The sequence below is a fragment of the Cetorhinus maximus genome, chromosome 10 (genome assembly GCF_964194155.1).
Source record: "Cetorhinus maximus chromosome 10, sCetMax3.hap1.1, whole genome shotgun sequence".
NCBI lineage: Eukaryota > Metazoa > Chordata > Chondrichthyes > Lamniformes > Cetorhinidae > Cetorhinus > Cetorhinus maximus.
In genome coordinates, this window is record NC_135888.1 from 136,990,967 (window position 1) to 137,015,766 (window position 24,800).

Consider the following 24,800-nt stretch of genomic DNA (forward strand, 5'->3'; position numbering starts at 1 on the left):
CAACCATGCAATAACTCCCAACCATGCAATAACTTCCAACCATGCAATAACTTCCAACCATGCAATAACTTCCAACCATGCAATAACTTCCAACCATGCAATAACTCCCAACCATGCAATAACTTCCAACCATGCAATAACTTCCAACCATGCAATAACTTCCAACCATGCAATAACTTCCAACCATGCCATCGTGCAGTAGGTGCAGGATTTTGACAAACTTGATTGGACATCTTAGCTTGGAGCTCAGGTAAACTCACACCATCAAAAGCTTTAGTTAGGCCGATGAATAATAGAACAATACCAACTTTTGTTTATTTCGCACCTCTAACATTATAAACATGCCAAAGCGCTGCACAGCAATGTTATAAAGCCGGCTTGTCGAATCTTTTCACGCGAGGGGCCACGTTTCCATATTTTCCCTCACTCAGTGGCTGATGGGGAAATGTTTGGAAGGTAAGATAATAAAAAAACATGAATTTAAAAAAACATAAAGCTGAGGTATGACAAAAGAAACAACTTGCGGAGCAAAAATAAAGCATGTCAAAGTAAAACCTTGATTTTAAAAAAAAATTAATAAATAAAGATGACCATTAGAGTGTGAGAGGGTGAGGGTGTGTGTGTCCAGCTCACTCTCTCACACACAGAGACTCTCTCTATCCCTCTCACACTCTGTCACTCTCACACACACACACACGCACACTCTCTCTCTCAAACCCACCGGCAGTGTATTAGCTCCCCCAAGATCCCACAACCAGTCTCTCTCCTGACTCCAGGCCCAGCAACCAGTCTCTCTCTCTCTCTGTCCCTCCCTCACCCCCTGAAATCCACTGTTTCCCCTGAGCACACTCACTGCCACTGGTTATTGGATGCTCCTCCAATCACAGACTGCTTTTCTCCCACATTTGCTGCTGATAGGCTCACTGGTGGGAGAGGAGTGGCCTGTGACTGGAGTAACAGAACCTTCCACTCCACCCACCTGAACAATGGCTCCCATGGGTCACGACGGAGAGGCAGAGCAGACCACATCTGGCCTGCAGGCTGGTGAGATGGACAAGCCTGTTATAAAGAAAAACTTGACACTGGACATTTTTAAGGAACTATTAGGGTTGAGGGTCAAAAGTGTGGCCAAAGACATAGACTTTCTGGCTCCGCCCGTCACTGGTATCGCCCGATCCCACTGACTGTCAGTTGTCATTTGGCTGTCCCTCCGCATCCTCCACAGTGGATCTGACCACAGGGTGGCAGGAAAATCCTGGCCATGGATTTTAAGCAGCATCATAAGGCAGCAAAGCGAAGCAGGGAGGTTGAGATGCGAGTGGCTAATATCGTGGAGAGGGGAATTTCGGATGAAGTGCATTATCCAAAAATGTGCAGCTACCATGTAGCATCAAAGAGGGGTGGACAGGTGCACATGCTGAGGTGGGTGCTTGCACATCAGGGGAGCCCCATTCTTAACAAACCAGCTTCATCTCCGTAAACGTTGCCAGGATGCAGTTCAAACAGGGCTAGATCCAATACTTGGCCTGTGAATGGGAGCAGGAACTTGGAGACAGGAGCCACTGTCACGGAAACCTCCAACAATTCCGAGCAGCCAGTGGATTCCGGAGGCTATCAGGAGGGGGGGGAAGGTGAACAGAGGCTGAGAGAGGCCCAAGGCCTCCTTGTGAGGCCTGGTGGAGCACTTAAACTTGAGACTTAAGGGAAAATGTAACTATCGGGCCTCTTAATCTGGCCCATGATCCCTTTGCAGACTAGAATTTCCTGACAGGGAAGCCAGCTCCCCTGGCTTAGGCCTGTGAAGCACCAAGACACTTTTCATGATGTTAAAGGAGCAATATAAATGCACATCATTGGGGCGTCCTGCACAACTTCTGGACCTTGACGTCACCAACTCTGTTTCAAAGGCTGGGCACAGGTATCAATCCACTAAAATAGGCAGACAGAATGGCCCTGTGACTTATGAATGGGGTGGAGCTGCCCTCATGGTCTCCAAATTCCTGGCTTGTGTTTCAACACCTCCAGAGCTCTGCTCCAGGGATACAGAAACGTCGCAGTTATCCCAACGTTTAGTGAAAAACAAAGACGACAATGTATTTGAGAGGGTCAAAGGTAATGTACTGCGGATGCTGGGAATCTGAAATAAAGAGAGAGAAAAACACTGGAATTGCTTAGCAGGTCAGGCAGCATCCGGGGAGAGGGAATGTTTCAGGTTTTGTTTTATTCATTCATGGGATGTGGGCGTCGCTGGCTAGGCCAGCATTTATTGCCTGATCTTTGGTCAGAACGGGAGAAAGTTCTAGACGTAACAGGATAAAAGAGAACGAGGAGAGCGGCGGAGACACAGGATAAAAGAGCGCGAGGAGAGCGGAGACACGGGATAAAAGAGCGCGAGGAGAGCGGAGACACAGGATAAAAGAGCGCGAGGAGAGCGGAGACACAGGATAAAAGAGCGCGAGGAGAGCGGAGACACAGGATAAAAGAGCGCGAGGAGAGCGGAGACACAGGATAAAAGAGCGCGAGGAGAGCGGAGACACAGGATAAAAGAGCGCGAGGAGAGCGGAGACACAGGATAAAAGAGCGCAAGGAGAGCGGAGACACAGGATAAAAGAGCGCGAGGAGAGCGGAGACACGGGATAAAAGAGCGCGAGGAGAGCGGAGACACAGGATAAAAGAGCGCGAGGAGAGCGGAGACACAGGATAAAAGAGCGCGAGGAGAGCGGAGACACAGGATAAAAGAGCGCGAGGAGAGCGGCGGAGACTCAGGTTAAGAGAGCGCGAGTAGATTTCCAGGGAGCAGAGTCGGAGGGCGGAGTTCCAGAGAGGTGAGTATAAAAACCTGACCTCGGGGATTCGCGGACCTCGGGTCTTAAATTAAAAGTGTTGTCACGGTAAATCTGGGACCTGATTGGCTGGTAGAGAATCTACACTGAAATTGAAACTAAAACATTGTTCAACTAATTAAACCAAATAAATTAATCACTTAATTTATAAGTAGAGGTTATCTAGACCAGAATCAGGGGATTACTGTTCTTAGAATTTAGCATTTATAGTAGAAATCTAGCCCTAGGGAAAGTATAGTCAATAAGGAGTCAATAAGCAGTTGTTAGATTTAAATTAATTTATTAAATAGTTGTAGAAATGGCAGTTGCTGGGGTGAAGTGCTTCACCTGTGGGATGTGGGAAATCTGTGACACTTCAAGTGTCCCGGACACCTACATCTGCAGGAAGTGTACCCAACTGCAGCTCCTCACAGACCCGCATGGATCGGTTGGAGCAGCAGTTGGATGCACTTAGGAGCATTCAGGTGGCGGAAAGCGTCATTGACAGGAATTTTGGAGACGTGGTCACACCCAAGGTACAGACAGATAGATGGGTGACCGCTAGAAGGGGCAGGCAGTCAGTGCAGAAATCCCCTGTGGCTGTTCCCCTCTCTAACAGGTATACCATTTTGGATACTGTTGGGGGGGATGGCCTATCAGGGGAAAACAACAGCAGTAGCCAGAGCAGTGGCCCCACGGCTGTCTCTGTTGTTCAGAAGGGGGGGTCAAAGCACAGAAGAGCAATTGTCATAGGGGACTCTATAGTCAGGGGCTCAGATAGGCGCTTCTGTGGTCGTGAAAGAGACACCAGGATGGTATGTTGCCTCCCTGGTGCCAGAATCCAGGATGTCTCTGATTGGGTACGGGACATTCTGAAGGGGGAGGGAGAACAGCCAGAGGTCGTGCTACACATTGGTACTAACGACATAGGCAGGAAGAGTGATGAGGTCCTGCAGCGGGAGTTCAGGGAGTTAGGCAGAAAGTTAAAAAACAGGACCTCTAGGGTTGTAATTTCAGGATTACTCCCTGTGCCATGTGTCAGTGAGGCTAGAAATAGGAAGATAGTGCAGCTAAACACGTGGCTGAACAGATGGTGTAGGAGGGAGGGTTTCTGATATCTGGATCATTGGGATCTCTTCCGGGGCAGGTGGGACCTGGACAAGAAGGACGGGTTGCATCTAAACTGGAGGGGCACCAATATCCTGGCTGCGAGGTTAGCTAGTGTCACTCGGGAGGGTTTAAACTAGTATGGCAGGGGGGTGGGAACCAGAGCAATAGGTCAGCAGGTGAAATAAATGACTGGGAACCAGTGAATATGGCCAGTAGGACTAAGAGGAAGGGCAGGCAGGGAGAAATTACTGAACACAGTGGGACTGGGGGTCTGAAATGCATTTGTTTCAATGCGAGAAGTATAACAGGCAAGGCAGATGAGTTTAGAGCTTGGATTAGTACTTGGGACTATGATGTTATTGCTATGACAGAGACTTGGTTGAAGGATGAACAGGATTGGCAGATAAACATTCCAGGATTTAGATGTTTCAGGCAGGATAGAGAGGGATGTAGAAGAGGTGGGGGAGTTGCACTGCTGGTTAAGGGGAATATCACAGCTGTATGACAGGAGGACTCCTTGGGGGGCTCATGCAGTGAGGCAATATGGGTAGAGCTCCGGAATAGGAAGGGTGCAGTCACAATGTTGGGGGTTTACTATAGGCCTCCCAATTGCTGGCGGGAGATTGAGGAACAGTTATGTAGGCAGATTTTGGAAAGATGTAAAAGCAATAGGGTTGTTGTGGTGGGTGATTTTAACTTTCCCTATATTGACTGGGAATCACTTAGTGCTGGGGGTTTGGATGGCGCAGAATTTGTAAGGTACATCCAGGAGGGCTTCCTGAGACAATATGTAGATAGACCAACTAGGGAAGGGGCAATACTGGACCTGGTATTAGTGAATAAACCCGGCCAGGTGGTTGAAGTTTCAGTAGGGGAGCATTTCAGGAAAGGTGACCATAATTCAGTAAGTTTCAAGGTACTGGTGGATAAGGATAACAGGAGTCCTCGGGTTAAGATGCTTAACTAGGGGAAGGCTAATTATAACAATATTAGGCAGGAACTGAGGAATCTAGACTGGAGGCGGATGTTTGAGAGCAAATCAACAACTGACATGTTGGGGGGCTTTCAAACGTCAGTTGATAAGAATTCAGGACCGGCATGTTCCTGCTAGGATGAAGGATAAGCATGGCAAGTTTCAGGAACCTTGGATAATGAAGGATATTATGAGATTAGTCAAAAAGAAAAGGGAAGCATTCGTAAGGGCTAGAAGGCTGGGAACAGATGAAGCCCGTGGAGAATATAAAGAAAGTAGGAAGAAACTTAAGCAAGGAGTCAGGAGATCTAAAAGGGGTCATGATAAGTCATTGGCAACCAGGATTAAGGAAAATCCCAAGGCCTTTTATTCATATGTAAAAAGCAAGAGGGTAGCCAGGGAAAGGTTAGGCCCACTCAGGGACAGAGGTGGGAATCTGTGTGTGGAGGCAGAAGAAATGGGAGAGATACTAAATGAATACTTCTCATCAGTATTCACCAAAGAGAAGGACTTTGTGGTCGATTTTTCTAGGGAAGAGTGTGTAGATAGCCTGGATCACGTTGAGATCAAAAAAGAGGAGGTGTTAGGCGTCTTGAAGAATATTAAGGTGGATAAGTCCCCAGGGCCAGATGGGATCTACCCCAGAGTATTGACGGAGGCAAGGGAGGAGATTTCTGGGGCCTTGACAGAAATCTTTGTATCCTCACTGGCTACGGGTGAGGTCCCAGCGGACTGGAGAATGGCCAATGTTGTTCCATTGTTTAAGAAGGGTAGCAGGGATAATCCAGGAAATTACAGGCCGGTGAGCCTTACGTCAGTAGTAGGGAAATTATTGGAGAGATTCTTCGTGACAGGATTTACTACCATTTGGAAGCAAATGGGCGTATTAGTGAGAGGCAGCATGGTTTTGCGAAGGGGAGGTTGTGTCTCACTAATTTGATTGAGTTTTTCGAGGAAGTGACAAAGATGATCGATGATGGAAGGGCAGTGGATGTTATCAACATGGATTTCAGTAAGGCCTTTGACAAGGTCCCTCATGGCAGACTGGTACAGAAGGCAAAGTCACACGGGATCAGAGGTGAGCTGGCAAGATGGATACAGAATTGGCTTGATCATAGAAGACAGAGGGTAGCAGTGGATGGGTGCTTTTCTGAATGGAGGGCTGTGACTAGTGGAGTTCCGCAGGGATCAGTGCTGGGACCTTTGCTGTTTGTAGTATACATAAATGATTTGGAGGAAAATGTAACTGGGCTAATTAGTAAGTTTGCAGATGACACTAAGGTTGGAGGAGTTGCAGATAGTGAAGAGGATTGTCAAAGGATACAACTGGATATAGATCGGTTGGAGAAATGACAGATGGAGTTTAATCTGGACAAATGCAAGGTAATGCATTTTGGAAGGTCTAATACAGGCAGGAATTATACAGTAAATGGCAGAATCTTTAAGTGCATTGACGGGCAGAGGGATCTGGGTGTACAGGTCCACAGGTCACTGAAAGTGGCAACACAGGTGGATAAGGTAGTCAGGAAGGCATATGGCATGCTTGCCTTCATTGGCAGGGATATTGAGTATAAAAGCTGGGAAGTCATGCTGCAGTTGTATAGAACCTTGGTTAGGCCACACTTGGAATATTGCGTGCAATTCTGGTGGACACATTACCAGAAGGATATGGAGGCATTGGAGATGGTGCAGAGGAGGTTTACCAGGATGCTGCCTGGTCTGGAGGTTATTAGCTATGAGGAGAGGTTGGAGAAACTCGGATTGTTCTCACTAGAGCGACGGAGATTGAGGTGCGACTTGATAGAAGTTTACAAAATTATGAGTGGCATGGACAGAGTAGATAGTCAGAAGCTTTTTCCCAGGGTGGAAGAGTCAATTATTAGGGGACATAGATTTAAGGTGAGAGGAGAAAACTATAGAGGAGATGTGCGGGGCAAGTTTTTTATGCAGAGGGTAGTGAGTGTCTGGAATTCGCTGCCAGAGGAGGTGGTGGAAGCAGGTACGATAGTGGTGTTTAAGAAGCAGCTTGACAAATACACGAATAGGATGGGAATAGAGGGATACGGACCCTGGAAGTGCAAAATGCTTTAGTTGACAGGCAATATGCAGGCTTGGAGGGCCGAAGAGCCTGTTCCTGTGCTGTACTTTTCTTTGTTCTTTGTAACAGTTTTTAAGAAATTACAGAGATTGGCAAGGGAGGGAAGGGAGAAATGGGAATGACTGATGGAGTGGAAGTGCGACCAGTTAAAAAGAAAAAGCTGGAAACACTTAATTGCTTTCTGGAATCATTAAATAATGTTCCGAAAAAAACAATTAGACTGTAAGCACATTGCACAGATGAGGAAAAATAATTAATTTCACCAAGTAGGTATTCAAAAATGATTAATTCGCATCCGTGTCTTGTTAAAGAATAGTCAATATATGTAAATCTTGTGTATGACAAAATCTGTGACTAATGCTGTTTAATATTTACAAAATAATTAGTTAGAAGAATATAAAACGATCCATAACAGCAGCTGATTTATGGATGATTTTGATTACGTTTTAAAATTTGAAAAACCAAGGTTAAACTTGTATCGAATCTTAGTTGGACCACCTTTGTAGACATGTTAAGCTTGAAGCCCCATTTAATCTCTCAGGTGGACGTAAAAGATCCCATTTTGAAGAAGAGCGGGGAAGTTCTCTCCGCTGTCCTGGCCAATATTTACCCCTCAATCGACACCACAACAACAGGTTATCTTGGAATAATTTCATTGCTGATTGTGGAACCTTGCTGTGTGCAAATTGGCTGCTCCGTTTCCTATATCACAACTGGAGTGCAGCCTGTCCCTCCACATTAGCTGTTTTACAGTAATCAGCTTTACTTTCATCGCTAATTTGAATTCTGCTTGGGTTGAAGTCAAATTTGAATAGACTGTCTGCAAACTTTAAAAAAAATGTAACTTTGTGAATTACTGTTTTGTACATGTTCTTGGAATATAACAAAACATCCCATCTTGAATGACCTGACTGTGATCTCATTGTTACCAGGGGGCTCGTGTGAGATTTTGTGCTAGTTTAAGATTCTGTTTTTGTTTCAGGTTTCCAGCATCTGCAATATTTTGCTTTTATCTCATCTCAGATTAACTGATAACTGCCTCCAAAGGATTCATATTGCTAATAGGACTGTGTAATATTGATTACTCAAGGTCACTAATCTTCGAATCCTCAATAGAATATTTTAAAAATTCCCCTCGCACACCATTCCTCTGGATCTGCAGAATAATCGGGCGTGTTCAGAAAAATCTTGCAGCATTAACCCCCCCCAAAAACCTCTAAAGCGTCTTGGCTGTAGTGGTGTGGTGATATTGTGACTGCTTAAAAAAATTATATTTTTAAAAGCTGCGCTTTAAGAGATTGAAATTCAAGATGGCTTCCAGAGACCACCAGATGTGTTTGTAGATTACAAAATATGATCTGGTCTCCAGAGGGAACAAAGAGGACCCTCTTTCTGATATTGACTCAGAGTTTGTCATGCCAGGAGATAAACAAAGCCTCACTGACACCTTCTTTGCAAAAAAAAATGCAAATTTGACTTTTCAAACAGAAAAGGGAACTGAAATAACAGGTAGGAAAAGAATCCAACTGCTTAATGGGAGTACCACAATACCTCATTTGGCCCATGACTCGACACTCACGTGAGATCACGTGATACAGCGGCCATCGTTATTCCCTGCTAACAGGTATTAACAAAACTGGCTTTGGAGAGAAACACCTTCAGAGACTTCAAGACCAACTTCCCTCAGAGAGAGAGAGGGAGAGAGAGACAGCGAGAGAGAGAGTGTGCAAAGAGACATCCACCACTGCAGTCAGCTATGCAGCCTTAGCATAAACCTGCAATACCTTAGTGGGGAACAAGATCTGTCTCCTTTAACCTGTTCCCACACCAAGTTCACCTGAGTTCTCAACCTCTGGCAGATCAACGACATGATCTTTCACCTCCACGGAGGAATCCCTGCTTTGCAAGATCTTCATTTCCAGTCTTAATATCAACTCAACCGAAAAAGCGTCGGGCCCACAGCAAAATAGAGTGTTAAATTCCAATTTTATAATTATTGTTTTCCCTTCGACTGTATCCATTTTTGTGTGTGTGTGTGTGTGACAGTGTGGGCGAGTCATGTGAATGAGACATCAAGCTTTCGTTTCACGTTCAGGCCAAGTGTATGTGAGAAATAAACTAACCTAACTCATTTTAAAAATACAAAAGCTTGCTGCTGAGTTATTTAAATTGACTCAATCGCTTCAAGAGTAAGAAAATACACACATCCACATGCAAATATATTTGATCACAAACAATGAAAGGTAACACCTTAAAATTGTCCATGAGAAAGGGAATCAGTGCACACTGACCTTTACTGGATAATTGGTCACTAGCTCAATGTTCCTTATTAATCAGAATGTTATCAACCATCAGTAGAAGAGAGTGATTGACCAACAGCATCAGCCTGGACAGGACAATCAAAAAGGAAGGTTGTTGGAATCATGTCTCTCAGGACTGAATTTATCTTTTACAAAACGGAAGGACTTGGCATTATCTGCACAGTCGGATGCTGACCTGGGAATTTATATTTTAAAAACAATGTCATAAGTTCAGCTTGGAACTGTTAACAAGCAGGTCCCTTCCAAGAAATCACCTGCTCTTTACGGTACTTGAGGAAGATCTGGTTGTTTGTTTTGAGCTACAATCGCTTTAATTGATGGAAAAAAAAACTGAAGAAAAGCAAAGGGTAGCAACTTGCTGGAAATCACATGGCAGAGTGAGAAAACACTTAAGTTTTTGAACCTGCTGGTTTTGAAGTCAGTTGGGGAAGGAAGGCTACCCTAACTGGCTCCCCTCTCACTACTTTACCTAAAATTGTGTGTGGTTATCAACCTGTAGCCAGAGAACCCACATCTGAGTGTAACCAGTCTGCATTTGGACCTGCAAAGCTGAGACCAGTCGTTGAGAACTTCCAGACATCCACTGAGACCAACAGCCCCGTCTTCACACGAGGGATCTCCAGGTCGACAGCATGGAGGCCCTGCAAAATTTATCCTTTATTTTATAACACCCACCCTCTAAAGCCCATCTCTGCAGAGAGATTCTATCTGTTGATCCTTTGTTTGTCTTTCTGTGTGCCTGTCTGTGTGTCTGTGTGTGTGTCTGTGTGCTGGGACAATTCTTTAGGAAGACATAGATAGTTATATGGCGTGACATTCGTCGTCTCAATTTCTCTGCTCCTCTCAACCACTCTAACCTGTCTCTCTCTGAACTTACTGCACTCCGTTCTCTCAGGTCCAACCCTGACTTTGTCATCAAACCTGCTGACAAGGGTGGTGCTGTTGTTGTCCGGCGCACTGACCTCTACCTCGCAGAGGCTGAGCGTCAATCCGCAGACACTTCCTCCTACCTCCCCCTGGACCATGACCCCACCACTGAACATCAAGCCATTGTTTCCAGGACTGTCACTGACCTCATCTCCTCTGGAGATCTTCCTTCCAAAGCTTCCAACCTGATAGTCTCCCAAACTCAGACGGCCCGCTTCTACCTCCTATCCAAAATCCACAAACAGGACTGTCCCGGCAGACCGATCTTGTCAGCCTGTTCCTGCCCCACAGAACTCACTTCTCGTTATCTTGACTCCATTCTCTCTCCACTTTTCCAGTCCCTTCCCACCTACATCAGTGATTCCTCTGACACCCTACATCATATCAACAATTTCCAGTTCCCTGGCCCTGACCGCCTTCTCTTCACCATGGACGTCCAATCCCTCTACACCTCCATCCCCCATCGGGATGGTCTGATGGCTCTCTGCTTCTTCCTCGAATAGAGCCCCAAACAATCCCCATCCACCACTACTCTCCTCCGCCTGGCTGAACTTGGTCTCACACTGAACAATTTCTCCTTAAACTCCTCTCACTTCCTCCAAATAAAAGGTGTGGCTATGGGTACCCGCATGGGCCCCAGTTATGCCTGTCTCTTTATGGGGTATGTGGAACATTCCTTGTTCCAGTCCTACTCCGGCCCCATCCCACAACTCTTTCTCCGGTACATCGATGATTACTTCGGTGCTGCTTCATGCTCTCGTCTGGACCTGGAAAAATTTATTAATTTTGCTTCCAATCTCCACCCCTCCATCATTTCCATATGGTCCATCTCTGACACTTCCCTTCCCTTCCTTGACCTCTCTGTCTCGATTTATGGTGATAGACTGTTCACCAATATCCATTACAAGCCTACCGACTCCCACAGCTACCTTGACTACAGCTCCTTACACCCCGCTTCCTGTAAGGACTCCATCCCATTCTCTCAGTTCCTTCACCTCCGTTGCATCTGTTCTGATGATGCCACTTTCAAAAACAGTTCCTCTGACATGTCCTCCTTCCTTAACCGAGGTTTCCCACCCAGGGTGGTTGACAGGGCCCTCAACCGTGTCCGGCCCATCTCCCGCGCATCCGCCCTCACACCTTCCTCTCCCTCCCAGAACCATGATAGGGTCTCCCTTGTCCTCACTTATCAACCCACCAGCCTCCACATCCAAAGGATCATCCTCTGCCATTTCCACCAACTCCAGCATGATGCTACCGCCACACACATCTTCCCTTCACCCCCCACAGCGGCATTCCATAGGGATCGTTCCCTCTGGGACACTCTGGTCCACTCCTCCATCACCCCCTACACCTGAACCCCCTCCCACGGCACCTTCCCACGCAACCACAGAAGGTGCAACACCTGCCACTTTACTTCCCCTCTCCTCACCGTCCAAGGGCCCAAACACTCCTTTCAAGTGAAGCAGCATTTCACTTGCATTTCCCTCAATTTAGTCTACTGCATTCATTGCTCCCAATGCGGTTTCCTCTACATTGGAGAGACCAAACGCAGACTGGGTGGCCACTTTACAGAACACCTTCGGTCTGTCCGCAAGCATGACCCAGACTTCCCTGTCGCTTGCCATTTCAACACTCCACCCTGCTCTCTTGCCCACATGTCCATCCTTGGACTGCTGCATTGTTCCAGTGAAGCTCAACACAAACTGGAGGAACAGCACCTCAACTTCCGACTAGGCACTTTACAGCCTTCCGGACTGAATATTGAGTTCAACAATTTTAGATCATGAACTCTCTCCTCCATCCCCACCCCCTTTCCGATCCCCCTTTTTCCCCCCAATAATTTATACAGATTTTTCTTTTCCCACCTATTTCCATTATTTTTAAATGTATTTCCATCCATTGTTTTATCTCTACCTTTTAGCCTATTTCGATCCCTTCCCCCCACCCCACCCCCACTAGAGCTATCTGTACCTTGCTCGTCCTGCTTTCTACCCTTAATTAGCACATTTTTTAATAATATCACCACCTTCAACACCTCTTTGTCCTTTTGTCTATGACATCTTTTGGTTATCTCCACCTATCACTGGCCCTCTATCCAGCTCTACCTGTCCCACACCCACCCCCCTTAAATCAGCTAATATTTCACCTCTTTTCTATTTTTCCTTAGTTCTGTTGAAGAGTCATACGGACTCGAAAGGTTAACTGTGTTCCTCTCCGCAGATCACAGATGCAGTCAGACCTGCTGAGTTTTTCCAGGTATTTTTATTTTTGTTTTTGTTTTGGATTTCCAGCATCTGCAGTTTTTTGCTTTTATTTTAGATAGTTATACTTCCTGATTACAATTGTGTCCTAACCAGTACTTGCAACCTGTTAAAAAGAAGTTTAGTTTTATAATAAACAATCGTTCTGTGTTTATTGAAAGAAGCCTGGTTGAAGGCTCTTTTATTCTGGGCACCAGTGGGGGAAATAGAGGGCTGGATTTTACCATCGGTGAACAGGGGCGTGTAAAATGACGCGCAGTGATGTCGGGGGGAACTCCTGACGTCACCCCGGCCCCATTTAAATTTTCGGGAAGGCGGGAGCGCAGCAAAATCAGCTGTGCCCCCCGCCGACCTGTCACTGGCCAATTGAGGCCATTGACAGAGCAATTAAAGTAATTAATGGACCTGCCCATCCAACATTAAGGTTGTCGGGTCGGCCAGGAGCCCCAGCGGGGAATAGAGAAAACATGAAACCTCATCCAGCGGTGGGATGAGGTTTCATGCAGGGTTTTAAAAATTGTAACAAAGTTTTCTTGAAGTTATGAACATGTCCCATCTCATCTGACATTGTCACATGAGGGGACATGTAAAGGGAATTTTTTTTCTATTTTTAATATTTTTGACGGGGGAAAAATTCAGCCCAGAAGATTCGCTATTTTGGTGAGAAAACTAAACTTTTAAATTAACGGTACAGCCTGCGGAGTAGTGGGGCTGTTTCATACGCGCACTCCTCCCATCCTGGCCGTAACAAGGTTCAGAGATATGTATGTGTGTTTATTCTATTTTTTGACATTGTCCAAATTAATGGTTTTGTTCTGATGTTGACGGTGTCTTTCCGCTCCTTTGCTCAGTTACCTCTGAGTCAGAAGGTTGTGGGTTCAAGTCCTAGTTCAGAAACTTCAACACGCAAACTCGCCTGACACTTCAGTGTAGGACTGAGGGAGTGCTGCACTGTCAGAGGTGCTATGTTTTGGATTGCGCTATTCAATTGAACCAGATTGGTTATGAGTGAAAGGAAAATGCCTGCCACAGTTTAAACAAGAACAGTTAGTTCCCTTGGGAACAACTTCCCCGTCAAACAATAAAACCAAAAAAGGATATTCCCTGATTATTCCTTTGGACTCAACAGAATTTGTCCCTTGGTGGGTGGGCTCAGTTGGGGGGGGGGGCAGGTGGGGGCAGTCAGGAAGCTGACCGCTGCCCGTGGTTGGCACCGCACCGCGATTTCACTCTGGCGGGCCAATTAAGGCCCACCCAGCGTGAAACGGGAGTGGCAGCGCTGAGCGCTTCCTGTATTGGGGTGGGTGAGTGTGAGCCGGCCCAGCACGATCTTCGTGCGTGCGAGCGAGTGAGCGCTGCGTAACCTCCCCGAGGCACGGGATCACCTCAGGGGGATGAAGTGATATAAAAAAAAAAGAAGATTAAAAAAATGTAATAAAACATGTTCCCCTCATGTGACTCTGTCTCATGAGCAGGGACATGTTATGAATGAAAAATTAAAGTTTTTATTTTATTTTTACTTGCTTTTGGAAACCTCATCCCCGCCCGTGGTTGAGGTTCTCCCCGCTTGGCCTTTTCGCCTGCCTGCCAACTGTAAGGTAGGACGGGCAGTGAGAAATTTACCTTCATTGATAACGTAATGGCCTTAACAGGCCTTTTAACCAAAGTTATCACACGTTGACTTTGGTAAGCTCGGAGAATGTTAACGTGCGTCACTTCACGCTCGAGCGGGCTGGGGGGTGGCGGCTGAGTGAAAATTTCTGCCCAATGACTCCAACACTCTCCTGACTGCCTGGCCTCCCACCTTCCACATTCCATAAAATTCAACACCTCCTGAAGGCCGCTGCCTGATCCTAACTCACACCAAGCCTTGTTCATCGATTACCCCATTGTGTTTGCTCAATTAATCAGCTCCCAGTGCAGCAAAACCTCAAATTTCAAATCCACACCCTAATGTAAAAGTTCCTCCATGGCCTCCCCCCCTCCCTCTGTAACCTCCTGCGGCCCTACAGCCCTCTGAGATCTCCGTACTCCTCTGACCACTTGTGCAGCCACGCTTTTCTTTCTTCCACACTCCCCACCTCTGGGTTTCACATCTTCAACTGCCTGGGTCCTAAGCTCTGGAATTTCCTCCCTAAACCTCTCCCCTTCTCTATTTCTCTGTCCTCCTTTAAGATGCTCCTTAAATCCTACCTCCATCCGCCCTGATGTCTCCTCGTACAGGCAGTGCCAAACTCCTGTTTGATAAAAGCAAAATACTGCGGATGCCAAAAACCTGAGACAAAAACAAAAATTGCTGGAAAAACTCAGCAGGTCTGACAGCATCTGCGGAGAGGAACACAGTTAACGTTTCGAGTCCGTATGACTCTTCAACAGTTCTGATGAAGAGTCATATGGACTCGAAATGTTAACTGTGTTCCTCTCCGCAGATGTGGTCAGACCTGCTGAGTTTTTCCAACAATTTTGGTTCCTGTCTGATAATGCTCCTGTGAGGCACCTTGGGGAGCTTGAGTGCATTAAAGGTGCTATGTAAATGCAAGTTGTGACATCTTGAAGAGCTGAAAAGGTGCTACAGCTGAACAGGTTCTTTATTTAGACTGTAATAGATGTACTTCCATCTAAGCATGGTTGTTTACAAAAAAAACTTCTACTAAAAAGTTAACACCCTGGCACCGATCAGCAAACTGTCTCTCTAGAGTGAGAGGCCTAACTTCCACCTGTGCTCTACCTAGAGAGGCTCCACACTGAGAGGGGGGGGACCCATACGGAATTAACCCTTAAGCCTCTGCGGTCGACATTAGTAATTAACTATAATAAATAATAAATAAAACCAGGAAACGCTGTAAAAACTCAGCAGGTGGTGAGAGAAACCGAGTTAGCGTTTTGAGTCCTTCTTCAGAGCTGATGAGCAATTAACTAGGAGGTCAAGGTGTGCGACAGTTTTGAGTGGGGGTGGTGGGGTAGAATCCAACAAGTGCAGGGGGACGTTTTCTCTGTGGAGCAGAGTTAGAGGGAGATTCCTTTCTGTTGCACTTTTGGCTACAAATGGTGAAGTGCCGGGCTTGGCGTTTCTGTCCGGTCGTGTTGGCTTCTTTGCTGTGACCTGCCCAACATGGCGGAATTTTAAATACAAATGATGACCTCGAGTTTCTGCAGTTCTGTTTGCTAATTACCGTGCTGGAAGCCAACCTCACCCACAAAACTGCCCCCCAGGACGAGTTAATCACCATTGGAGGGGGGGGAGGTTTCTGTTAATTGCGCTTGTTTGTCAGCCTTCGAGGAGGCCCCCATTAGAAAATTGGATCTTTTGGGAATCAGGACACTAACAGATACATGCCAAAAAATAAAAGGAACTGAATGCCCCAATCGAACTAGAAAATAGTCTTGTATTTGTTTTTAAAAGTCACTTTCAACAATTTATGATCAGGTTGCAATTGGTGGTGGTTTGTGATTTAAAATGCTCGATTTTTCTGCTAAAGCAGTTTTTTGGCGAGATCAATCAAACCGTACCCAATTACCAGTCTTCAATCTATCAAGGAAGATTTGTTAAAGCAACATTTTTACTCCAAAAAAAAAATCACGTTTTGTTAGGCCCTTTGATTGAGCTGCCGCATGGCAGATTTTGAGCAGGATTTTGCCCCTTGGGCAGGGGTGATCGGCCGGGGGTGGGTGGGGGGGCGGTTGGGCAGCTGACCGCTGACCGCTGACCGCTGACCGCGATCGGCTCCCAACTCCGCGATTTCACGTGGGCCGGCCAATGAAGGCCCGCCCTGCGTGGACGGGGTGAGCGGCGGCGCTGAGGCGCTGCCTGTGCGGGCGGAGGGAGGAGGAGGAGGGAGAATCGGGCCTAGCGCGTCGTTCATGCATCCACGTGAGAGAGAGAGCTTCAGTCTCCCTGAAGCACGGAGCTGCCTCCATGAGATTGAAGCGCTTTGTAAAAAAAATTAATAAAGACTATAAAAATTTAATAAAATGCGTCACCTCAGGTGACCCTGTCGCATGAGATGGGACATGTTTTTAATTCCAGAATAAAGTTTTTATTTATGTTTATTTACTTGAGGAATCCGCTCGTGGATGAGGTTTCCTAAAAAATGTCAAGGCCGCTTGTCCTTTTCGCCTGCCCGACAGCCGTTAGGTTGAACGGGTTAGCGTCGATTTGAATTCAATTAGCTTCGTAATGGCTTTAATAGGCCCTTTTAACCATCGGCTGGCACGCAACCAACTCCGGCCCGTGCCCGCCGAATGACATATCGCGCGGGTGCGCGATGACGTCGGGACGCGTGCCCGGTGTCGTCGTGTGTTATTTGCCGCTCGGGCGTTTCGGGTGCGGGGCAAGTGTAAAATCCTGCCCTCTGTGTGCGGCAAAACGCAAATGGGTTTGAGTGGAAACTTGGGTCTGAAACACTTTTCAGCTCAGGTGCAGTTTGAGATTCAGTTCACACTGGACTCACTGGGCCCAAAGTCGAAATGCTTCATTCAAATCTTCCCCTTGCGTTTTCCACCGTTCCTTGAGTGATATTTTAGTAATAGGGACTAAGCCATTTTCTGAGAAGACTTGACAGACAGACAGTTCAAAAGAAAAATCCTGTATTTGGATGATTGGACGGAATCGTCCCAGATTCACACTAAGTGCGGTAGCGCACGGGAAAATGTTGATTTACCTGCCGGCCGCAATGGCGGCTTTTCACGCCATATCATCCCACTCGCGGCGCTTTCCATCTCATTAATAATGCATTCACAGGAAACACTCCAGATCACTGGCAGGTGAGCTCAGATTTACCCACCATGGCATGACCTCAGCACTCCCGCGCTCCGGGTGCCATATTTAAAACACGCCAGAGTGCAGCCTACTTCATGTCCCCAGACCAGGACTGCTCCAGGTGACAGATAGGCCCGAAAGCAAAGAAGATGTTGGCCCCCGAATTTAGTGACGCCTCTCTGGGGTGCCTGCTGGATGCAGTGGAAGGCCACCGCGATGTCCTCTATCTCTGCTTGGCCACAGGAGATCACTCTCAACTCACACACTCTCAAACCCATCACACATCCACAGGGCTCTCACTGGGACAACAAGGGACAACACCACTGACTGTCACACAAACCCTCACATCTCCATCAGGCTCAAATCCTCCTGAGCTGGTATCTTCATCCATCCACGGCTCCACCCACCAGACAAACATTCTACCCAGTGCCATGTGTTCTGCTCCCAATCTTTCCATCTGTTTTCATGCAGGAGAAGCTGGCTCACAACAGCAGGGAGAGGTCTCAGACCGGGGGTGGAGTGACCCACATTAGGCCCCTCACTCACTTTGAGGAGCGTGCTATCGTGCTGACTGGTGAGGACATGGACTGTGCCTGTGTGACGGTGAGGTCGGCGGTGAACACCCACCTGAGGATCCTGCACCACCTCATCCCTCCCTCAACGCAACTGCGAGTGCTCTGTCTCTCTCCTGCTTTTGACTCTGCTGCCATACACTAATTATCTTTACTTCAGTTCACAGGGAGCTCTGCCAAGCGACCGACACCCTCAGCCAGACAGTCCCTCAGCTCCATCCAGGTCCTCAATCCCAGCCAAGAGGACACCTCCTCTTTTGAAGAGCTGGAAATAATCAGCCTGGAAGACCCATCCCAGCGCTTACCCACACCCTCCACCAGCACAAAGACACCTTTGTGTGACCTAGATCTAGAGCAGGCTCGGGTTCACAATCTGGTGGTCACTGCACGGACACGTGTCTGCAGCAGGTGGAGGCAGATTCAGCCGAGCTCTCCGGCACTTGGAGGACTGCTGGGGGTTCAGGCATCGGTGAGGTCCGAGTCAGATGACAAGCCTCTGGATTCAGCCTTCTAACTCATCGTGGAGCGTCAGCAGAAGGTGGGGGAACATCACGCAGAGCTGTTGGAAGCTGCCAACGGAGAGGCACATGAGTCAGAGGAGTGTGTCCGCCTGCTCTCTGATGAAGTGGGGCCCACATGTGCTGCATGAAGGTCTCTATGGGAAGGGTGGCGGACGCCATGGAGACCCTGGTCCAGCAGAATGCGGAGATGTGCGCAGACCTGCACTCCATCATGATAGCCATGGGTGAGCTCCTGCAGTGGCAACATGAGAGGGAAACGGGGCACCTCGGCATCACTTCAGATGCTCCTTCCCTTCAAGAAACCAGGCTGGTGTCCTCGGGCACCCAAAGCGAGGAGGCTCAGCAGCTGGACACCCCTGCGTCATCCAATCAGGAACCTCAGAGACTGTCCGCTCCCTCTGAGTCTCCTAGCCCTGTGACCTTGTCAACCTCGTCCTCTGTCACTGCAGAGAGGGCAGCCGGCCCACAGGAGGACAGCGAAGACAAGCTGAGGCCCTCAAGGCCTCTGCTCCCCAGAGGACACATTCTGAAATCATCAGAAGCAACAGGGCCAGTCATTGCACACCCCTGCTGCGGATGTCAGGGCAGCACCTAGAAGAAGTGGCAGGCCTCGAAAAGTTAAATTCTGATCACAAGTGGTTGCACAGGTGAACACATTTTGTCACTTTATAATCTGAAAATATATTCACTTTCGCTGAATAATGCGTAATGTTGTCGTTCAACTTCATTGACAGACTTTGTGAATCCTCCCACTGCATCCCCTCCACTAGCAGTTCAGCTGCATGTGGCCAGATCATGTGTGATTTTGGGGGGAGATGTCTGTGTGTGTGGCAGGGCCTTTCGGAGCCTTGTGCAAGCTCTCTCCCACGCACACGTGCAGCTTTCATCAGTCACACTCAGCTCACTGTCCTGAGCATTGTCAATGCTGCCTGCTGGGGTTCTCTGTCAGTTGTCCATCTGAGCCTGACCTGCATCTCCGTCCACCCACCGATCGCAAACCCCATGCAGAGCCTGTGCCCGTCCAACATGAGACTCTGCTCACTTTTGATTTGAAAACCATGCTCATAATCAAGTTTTTGATCAGCTGTCCCATCATTTCCCCTCCCCCAGTCGCCCATGCCCTTTTCGCCATCACTTTTGACCCCCCTGGCATCACCTTCCACCTCCCCTCCTTCACCTATCGACCTAAACACTTGTCATTCCAGGATGTCCAGGTGAACGTTCACATTCCCTACCTTCCTGAGGATCCCAGCCCCATCCGCATCGACCTCCCTGACATCCTCCTTCCCACCCCCAGGGTCTGTGTCTGCCTCCGAGTCCCCACCAACCACCCTCGTTGTCCCTTTTACCGCTACTGACGCACCCTCACCCTCCCACCCTTCCAGCTCCCTCTGCCCCATCTCATTCTCACCATCCCCTCCTACCACGCTCACCCTCATTTCCCTCCCCAGGAGGCGGTCATTGACTCCACAGACCAATCCCTTGCACATTTACCTGGAGACCCCTCAGCCCTTACTCCCTCCTCACCCTTAGTCCCTTGTCTACCCTTCCTCCCTCCTCCCCAGACAAATTCCCCCTTCTGAACTCCTTCCTGCCCTGGATACTTCCCCCCTTCTGAGCCCCGTCCCCACTCCCCCAAACACCCACCCTTACACCTACCTCCCCACTTGCTGCATTCTCCCCCATTACACTCTCCTCTCCCCGCAATCCCTGCTCCTCACTCCCGACCTCACCCCTGACACTCTCATCCCCTACTCCCAACTTCACCACCATCCCCCCATCCTCCCACCCACTCACCCCACCCACCCACTCACCCACCTACCCACCCACCCACCCACCCACCCACCCGTCCAGGGCACCTTCGTGAAGCACCAGCCCAGACTGCGTGCTCAAGTCTCTGGAGTGAGACAACTTTTGGATTCAGAGATGAGAGGGTGAACCACTGAAACAAGACTGACAACAGCATTTGTTTATTATTCATTAACGGGATGTGGGCTTCGCTGGCTGGGCCAGCATTTATTGCCCATTCCTAGTGGCCCTTGAGAAGGTGGCGGTGAGCTGCCTTCTTGAACCGCTGCAGTCCATGTGGTGTAGGTACACCCACAGTGCTGTTTGGGAGGGAGTTCCAGGATTTTGACCCAGCGACAGTGAAGGAACGGCGATATATTTCCAAGTCAGGATGGTGAGTGACATGGAGGGGAACTTCCAGGTGGTGGTGTTCCCATCTATCTGCTGCCCTTGTCCTTCTAGGTGGTAGTAGTTGGGGGTTTGGAAGGTGCTGTCTAAGGAGCCTTGGTGAATTCCTGCAGTGCATCTTGTAGATGGTACACACTGCTGTCACTGTGCGTCGATGGTAGAGGGAGTGAATGTTTGTGAATGTGATGCCAATCAAGCGGCTGCTTTGTCCTGGACGGTGACAAGCTTCTTGAATCTTGTGGGAGCTGCATTCATCCAGGCAAGTGGGGAGTATTCCATCACACTCCTGACTTGTGCCTTGTACATGGTGGACAGGCTTTGAGGAGTCAGGAGGTGAGCTACTTGTCACACTATTCCTAGCCTCTGACCTGCTCTTGTAGCCACAGTATTTTATATGGTTAGTCCAGTTCAGTTTCTGGTCAATGGTGATAGTGGGGGATTCAGTGATGGTAATGCCATTGAACATCAAGGGGCAAAGTTGGATTCTCTATCGTTGGAGATAGTCATTGCCTGACACTTGTGTGGCACGAATGTTACTTGTCACTTGTCAGCCCAAGCCTGGATATTGTCCAGATCTTGCTGCATTTGGACATGGACTGCTTCAGTGTCTGAGGAGTCCCAAATGGTGCTGAACATTGTGCAATCATCAGTGAACATCTCCACATCTGACCTTATGATGGAAGGAAGGACATTGATGAAGCAGCCGAAGGGGGTTGGGCTGAGGACACTACCCTTAGGAACTCCTGCAGTGATGTCCTGGAACTGAGATGACCGACCCCATTACTTTACTGATGATGGAGAATAGACTGATGGGGTGGTAATTAGCCAGGTTGGATTTGTCCTGCTTTTTGTGTACAGGACATACCTGGGCAATTTTCCACATAGCCGGGTAGATGCCAGTGTTGTAGCTGTACTGGAACAGCTTGGCTAGGGGTGTGGCAAGTTCTGGAGCACAAGTCTTCAGTACTATTGCCGGAATGTTGTCAGGACCCATAGCCTTTGCAGTATCCAGTGCCTTCAGCCATTTCTTGATATCACGTGGGGTGAATTGAATTGTCTGGAGACTCGCATCTGTGATCCTGGGGACATCCAGAGGAGGCCAAGATGGATCATCCACTTGGCACTTCTGGTGAAGATTGTTGCAAATGCTTCAGCCTTATCTTTTGCACTGCTGTGCTGGACACCTCCATCATTGAGGATGGGGGTATTTGTGGAGCCATCTCCTCCAGTGAGTTGTTTAATTGTCCACCACCATTATGGATGGATGTGGCAGGACTGCAGAGCTTAGATCTGATCTGTTGGTTGTGGGATCGCTTAACTCTCTCTATCACTTGCTGCTTATGTTATTTGTACGCAAGTAGTTCTGTTTTCTAGCTTCACCAGGTAGACACCCCATTTCTAGGTATGCCTGGTGCTGCTCCTGGCATGCCCTCCTGACCTCTTCATTGAACTAGGATTGATCCCCTGGCTTGATGGTAATGGTAGAGTGGGGATAGTATTGGTAGATGTGACTCCAGACCGACAGCAATATGGTTGACTCTTAAATGCCCTCTGAAATGGCCTAGCAAGCCACTCAGTTGTAACAAACCACTACAAAGACATAAAAAGGAATGAAACCAGATGGACCACCTGGCATCGACCTAGGCACCAGAAACAACAACAATGGCAATCACAGCCCTGTTGACCATGCAAAGTTGGGCCATGAGGTTGCAGATTGTGTTTGAGTACAATTCTGCTGCTGGTGATGGTCCAAAGCACCTCATGGATGAGGAGTCTCGAGTTGCTAGATCTGTTTGAAATCTATCCCATTTAGCACAGTGATAGTGCCACACAACATGATGGAGGGTATCCTCAATGTGAAGGCGGGACTTTGTCATCACTCCTACCGATACTGTCATGGACAGATGCATCTGCAGCAGGCAGGTTGGTGAGGATGAGGTCAAGTATGTTTTTCACCACCAGCTGCAGTCTAGCAGCTATATCACTTAGGACTCAGCCAGCTCGCTCAGCTCTGGCACACCCAGAGGGTATTCTGCACCCTTAGTGCTTCCTCCAAGGAAACCTCCTGCTGATTACCACATCACCCTCAGTGAATCAGTGCTCCTTCATGTTTGGGCTGATGCCATGAGACTTCATGGGGTCTGAAGTCAATGTTGCTCTCCCACTTTGGGCACCAGCCCCCAGCTGTTTGTAAGGAGGACTTCACGGGGTTTACAGGTTTGAGATTGCTGGTTGTTGTTTCCAGTGCCTTGGTAGATTCCAGGTGGTCTGTCCAGTTTCATTCCTTTTTTGTGTCTTTGCAGCAGTTTGTTACAACTGAGTGGCTTACTAGGCCATTTCAGAGTCAACCACATTACAGTGGGTCTGGAGTCAGATCTAGGCCAGGTAAGAATGACAGATTTCCTTCCCCTTTACAATTTCATGGTCATCATTGGACTTTCAATTCCAGAATTTTATTGAATTCAAATTCCACCATCTGCTGCTGTGGTGGGATTTGCACCCGGGTCCCCATTACCCTGGATCTCGGGATTACTAGTCCAGCAACAATACCACTATGCCATCGCCTCCCCCTATACATCCCATCTGATACAGAGGTCTTCAATTTACCTTTCTGCACACTAGGCAATTAAAAAACCACAAAACATGGACTCCTATAGTCCTATTATATAGACCTTCCTGCATGGCAGGTTGACAGTGTTGTACAAGGATGCACTTTGTTTGTTGGTCAGGTCCGATGAACACTGTACCAGTGAGAGTCAGTGCCATCAGGAAACTGTTAGAACTGAATAAACACTCAAATGAGTGTGGTAAAACCTCTTATTTCCAGGCCCTTGTGATCAATTATAAATAAAATCAGAAAACGCTAGAAAAACTCAGCAGGTCTGGCAGCATCTGTGGGGAGAGAAACAGTTAATATTTCGAGACTGTATGACTCTTCTTCAGAGCTTAAGAGAGGAAGAAATGTGGTGGATTTTATACTGCTGAAGAGGGGGTGGAGCAGGTGGAGCAAAATAGAAGGTCAGGGATAGATGGGAGCTCAGGAGAGATTGACAAAGACGTCCTCGACACGAGACAAAGGGAGTGTTCATGGTCATGTTAAAGACTAAAGAAGATGCTGAACTCAATGTTAAGTCCGGAAGACTGTAAAGTGCCTAGTCAGAAGATGAGGTGCGGTTCCTCCAGTTTGCGTTGAGCTTCACTGGAACATTGCAGCAGGCCAAGGATGGACATGTGGGCATCAGAGCAGGGTGGTGTGTTGAAATGGCAAGCGGCAGGGAGGTCTGGGTCATGCTTGCGGACTGAGCAAGTCTGCATTTGGTCTCCCCAGTGTAGAGGAAATCGCATTGGGAGCAGCGAATGCAGTAGACCAAATTGAAGGAGGTACTAGTGAAGCACTCTTCACCTGAAAGGAGCATTTGGGGCCCTGGACGGTGAGAAGGGAGGAGGTAAATGGACAACTGTTGCACCTTCTGCGATTGCGTGGGAAAGTGCCGTGGGAAGGGGATGAGGAGTTGGGGGTCATGGAGGAGTGGACCAGTGTGTCACGGTGGGATCAGTCCCTACGGAATGCTGACAGGGGAGGGTGAAGGGAAGATGTGTTTGGCGGTGGCATCATGCTGGAGTTAGTGGAAATGACGGAGGATGATTCTTTGAATGCGGAGGCTGGTGGGGTGAAAAATGAAGACAAAGGGGACCCCATCATGGTTCCGGGATGGAGGGGAAGGGGTGAGGATGGAAGTGTGGGAGATGGGTCAGACACAGTTGAGGGCCCTGTCAACCAAGTGTTTGGGAAACCTTGGTTAAGGAAGAAGGAAGACATGTCAGAAGTGCCGTTTTTGAAAGTGGCATCATCAGAATAGATGCAACGGAGGCAAAGGAACTGAGGGAATGGGATGGAGTTCTTACAGGAAGCGGGGTGTGAGGAGCTGTAGTCGAGGTAGCTGCGGGAGTTGGTAGGCTTGTAATGGATATTGGTGGACAGTCTATCATCAGAAATGGAGACAGAGAGGTGAAGGAAGGGTAGGGAAGTATCAGAGATGAACCTTGGGAAGGTGGGAGAGGGGTGGAAATTGAAAGCAAAATCGATAAATTTTTCCAGGTCCAGATGAGAGAATGAAGTGGCACCAAAACAATCATCGATGTACCAATAAAGAGTTGTGGGAGGGGGCTTGAGTAGGACTGGAACAGGGAATGTTCCACATACCCCATAAAGAGACAGGCACAACTGGGGCCCATG